General features: G+C 30.7%; 1 long non-coding RNA gene across 2 annotated transcripts; it reads left to right on the forward strand.

Moving 5' to 3' along the window:
• The first annotated feature begins 344 nt into the window (after positions 1 to 344).
• LOC126885668 (uncharacterized) lies at positions 345 to 3,531 on the forward strand. 2 transcript variants are annotated; one of them, XR_007698429.1, is made up of 3 exons: positions 345 to 836; positions 1,022 to 1,317; positions 1,946 to 3,531. It is a non-coding gene; the product is annotated as an uncharacterized LOC126885668 (long non-coding RNA). The 2 variants fall into 2 exon arrangements; XR_007698428.1 differs by having other exon boundaries at positions 578 to 832; positions 1,946 to 3,530.
• Positions 3,532 to 4,943: the final 1,412 nt, after the last annotated feature.

Below are 4,943 nucleotides of genomic sequence, written 5' to 3' on the forward strand. Positions count from 1 at the left end.
GAAAAATAAATTTAAATCGGCGACAAAAAAGTGTGCACTAGGAAGAAAAAGTAGCATATGGATAGAAGCTTCAGGAAATTGAAGAGCATTATATTAATAAAAATGTAAGAAACTTCTACCAGGAGGCGAAAAGGAGAAGTAGCCAATGTGCAAGAATTACTACAAGAGTAAAGAAGGGCACCTAATAGGAGTTAAGCAGCCAGGGGAAGCTAGAGGTAGATGGTAGTAGCAATTTAGAGAGCTGCTTAATGAAGAACCGGATGGAAGAGCTGAGGGGCAAGGGAAATGGTAGAGGATTTCTTTACTTTATTACACAAATAAAAATACACCAAAAGCAAATTAACATTTATTAAAAAGAAAAATCCATTATAAAATACTATTAAAATCCCTGGTTTTTACACCTTCCTTTGTGAACAAATTTCAAATCTTTCTTGGTTATTTGATGGCATTCGAAAACACAATTGTTGGGAAAAGTCTCTCCATTTGAAGCACAAACAGGGTCATAAATATATTCGCAAAAACAAAGTACGTCTTCCCCTTTATCTTGAGCCCGTGTAATGGGAGAGATTAAATGTCCAGCAAACGACGGCAATGTTGCCAGATTCCTTTTAGCGGGAATTTTAAAATTTTATAAGAGTTTGGTTTTAAATTTGACAGTTCTGTTTTCTTAAGTCAAAAATCTTAACCTTACTTTTACAAGTGATTAGGATTATTATTATTATTTTATTTACATGTAAATTGAAACAATAAATATTGTGGCTGTGTCATAATTTCAAACTCATTATGTTGCAGTCTTTTCCAGTTGATAAAATTGCAATTCAAAAACTTTTAGGTAGGTACCTGTAACTTCCACATTATTATTTATTAAGTATTAAGGTTGATGTTGATATCCAAAATTTAGATTTCAAAAGTTTTATGTAGGTAGATACTAATAGAGTAATACTAGATAATAGATTAGATACAAAGTAAGCTGTAAGTAGTATAACTGCCCATGTAATCACCTGTTATGTTGTTTTTTTAGATTTGCACTGTATGGATGGCACAGGAAGAGAAACAAGAGTACAAGAACATGAAACATCCTATTATAAATGTATATGTATGTGATCTTAAAAAAATTATTTTACAAAACAAGATAGAGAAAGAGCTTTAAAATCCCACGGATCCTGCAAAATGTTTATTTGGTGTACTAGTCGAATAATAGTATCTAAAAATATTGAAACTATTTTATGGGCATGAGGATGATATAGAGCACTTACATAAATACCAAAATCAGATAAATATCTCTTCAAAGTTTATTTTGAGACTTTCTTCAAAAATGTAAGTAAAATATTTGCATATCGACGGCGGAAAGGCAGCACTTCGTAACTGAAAAAATTTTATAACATGAGTTACTTCACTTTTCACTTTAGAATAAGTGTATTGGCAGCTATTAAACAGCGATTACAGCTGGGAAAGTTTCCGGAAGGCTTCCAAAAGGCTTTCCCAGCTCTAAAAGCTGTTTAATAGGTGCTGATACACTTATTCTAAAGCGAAAACCGAAGTAACTCATTTTATACAAATTTTTCAGTTATAGTCGGTTCGCTAAACTCAGACCCAACTGGCTAGATATTTTAGTCGATAATTTTTTTGTTTTTTGCCAATTTTGCAGAACTTTGCAAAATTACTAACTATTTAGTGATTATTAACTATTTAGTAATTATTTTTTGGCAATCTTACTACAATTGGCAAAATTACCGAATAAAATATCTAGAAAGTTGCGTCTGAGTTTAGCGAACAGACTATATTATGAGGTCCTGCCTTTCCGCCATCGATATACATAATATAATTTAAAACAAGAATGTTACCACTAAACCACTTTTTAAATATTACTCATGAATATTTACTAGAGTTTACAATTTCAAACTAGTGTGTTTGATTATCCTATACCTATATTTTACTTTTTTAGTAAACTTCAGACTGTACAGGATAGCATAATAGCATAGGAGGCGAATTAAAAAGAATTGATTTACTTACAAGAAAAGATATCACAAACATTAAACTCTCTTATGGCATTGATTTGAAAGATGGGTATATGTACAATGATGATGCAACCAGTGTTTATTTTTGGGTTGAATGCTTACAGACTCATGTCCAATATTATTTTACAAACAACAGGGCATACTAATGGATATTCATTATGAATTTAACATTTATGATTTTTGTCTTATGTTCCTTAATACTGTGCCAAAAGTTTGGTAAATCCTTTATCGCAATCGATGGAACTCATGGGCTCAATTCCTATGACTTTGAACTTATGACAGTATTAGTAAAAGATGAATTTGGGAATGGATTTTGTACTGCTTTCTTATTTTCAAATAGAAAAGATACCTACTTTAATTTACCAATTTTTTTAAATACATGTCTGTGTTGGTATTATATGTAAGAAAAGATACCTACTTTAATTTACCATTTTTTTTAATACATGTCTGTGTTGGTATTATATGTATAGTCAAATGTTTTCATATCAGGCATAAGCGACACCTTTTACAATGCCTCGTCAAATGTAATGGGTATTGCTCCTAATAGACTGTTAAGTGCCTGGCACATAAATAGGGCATGGTAAGTAAATCTTAATAAAATATCTGATTCTGAAAAAAATCCTATTATGTATACAAGATGTATTAATGATGGTTTAGAGAGTATTAATAGCTTTTTGGGTAGACTTCTAAGTGATGCAGATACATACAATTTTAGTAAGTATTTCCCATAGAACTACTGCAATAACATCCAACAATGGGCCTATTGTTATAGGAAGGGGTTGTGGAATTAATACCAATATGACCATTCAAAATTTTCATAAAATTTTGGATAAAAGGGTATCCATTAGTTGTTATCAGTTAAGTTTAAAACTTGGCACTCATGGAGAGCTATACCATAATATATAATAGGTATATCTCATAATATTACATCTCATATTGTTCACTACAGTAGTAATGAGTGAGCCTGCATACACAGAACCATAATAATATATTATAGTTCGTGTATGCAGGCTCACTCATTACAATAGTGAGCAATATGAGATATAACATATTATAGTATAAGTCTCTGTGCATGACCAGATTAACATGTTTGGTGCCCATCTCGAACAAGCTCCACTTGGCTGGTACCACATACTTAAATCATTTATTTAGTTACACAGTACTACTCACATAACTTATGTGTCATCAGTACCTTCCGTAAAACCTTCGTGATGCTACCCATACGTCATGGCCACTGAATGTGGTAAAGCTTGTTAATGTAGGAGAGTTATACTAAAAAATATATCTTATATTATATTGCCTTCAATAGAAAAAATATCTTATTTAAATTGTATCCATGTAAGTTTTGATTTAATGAAATAAACCTTTTAATCAAAAAAGTGTTGTTTACTTGTGTACACCTAGCAATATCCTGATCATAGATAAATAATATAGTATTACCGGATCCTGATATGCAGACGCCAATAGGGCTTTTCATCGATTGTCATTTGTTTCGAGCTTCTGTCATGAGTCACATAATATTAATGTATCTACGTCATACGTCTTTGGTTTGTATCATTGGTATATACCAATAACGTACGACATAGATATATTAATATTATGTGACACATGACAGGAGCTCGAAACAAATGACTGAATGAAATGCCCTATTGAATAGGGCTTTTCATCGATTGTCATTTGTTTCGAGCTTCAGTCAAGTGTCACATAATATTAATATATCTACATCATACGTCTTTGGTTTGTATCATTGGCAATATCAATAACATATGACATAGATATATTAATATTAGACAACACATGACAGAAGCTCGAAACAAATGACTGAGTGAAAAGCCCTATATCATGTAAATACAAGTCATAAAGATGTCTTTCTACGGTTAAAATTTCACAGCCTAAAGACATCATTTATGTAACTTCTTAAGCCGTCACAAAATGACTGCAATAAGAAAATAGAATTGATTAACTCGCCTCGCCCCCAGGCAAAGTAAAGGTGCTAGGCCACTAAGAATGTTTTTTTCAATTTTTTTTATTTTGCGGCTTTAGCGCTTAGCTATTTAGCCAGATACATGATGAGAATTAATACTATTATAATACATATTAAAACTAATTCAAATTACTAGTAATTTTATTAATATTCTGAATAATTATGTAACCACTTAATACTAAAATAAAAAAGTGTCCATCTATACTATCCCAACACATTTTCACCTTTGAAATGTAAATTTCCATTCCCATTAAAAAATAATTTGTACTGTATGAGTATATTTCTTTTGAGCTTCATTTTTTTTTTCAAAACACTGCAATATGAGTTTTAAATTATGACACAGTACAATACTTGTTTCAATATTTACATGTAAATAAAATAATCCTAATTACTTGTAAAAGTAAGGTTATATTAAAATTTAAGAATACAGAACTCTCTTTTAAAATCAAAGTGGCATTAGACTAATTTTAAAATTCCCGCTAAAAGGAAAAAGGTAAATCTGGCAACAGTGCCGTCGTTTGCTGGACATTTAATCTCTCCCCCCGTGTAATTGCAACTAACACTAACACTGTCATAAATAAAATATTAACAAAGAAAATATATTTCATGACTGAGTAGGTACGTGAGTACAGTAAACACGACTTTCTGCTAAATAAACAATTCTTGAAAGAAAAATTACTCATAGTAAAGCGCATATTATATGACATATTATATTTATACATTTTTTAGTGGTAAAATTATAGTGTTTTGCGATTTTTATTACATAGTAAATTACAAGCCAGTGAGCAATAATTGACGAAATGTTGAGTTGGCAACAAGTACAGTCGTTTACATTTCGTCACTTGTTTGTTGGCTTCATCATCAAGTCCACTAAAATCTTATTAAAAAATAAATAAAAGAAAGTAAAAACAATGAATGTAATTCACAGATAAATAAATATA

The sequence above is a fragment of the Diabrotica virgifera genome, chromosome 5 (genome assembly GCF_917563875.1).
Source record: "Diabrotica virgifera virgifera chromosome 5, PGI_DIABVI_V3a".
Classification (NCBI taxonomy): Eukaryota; Metazoa; Arthropoda; class Insecta; order Coleoptera; family Chrysomelidae; genus Diabrotica; species Diabrotica virgifera.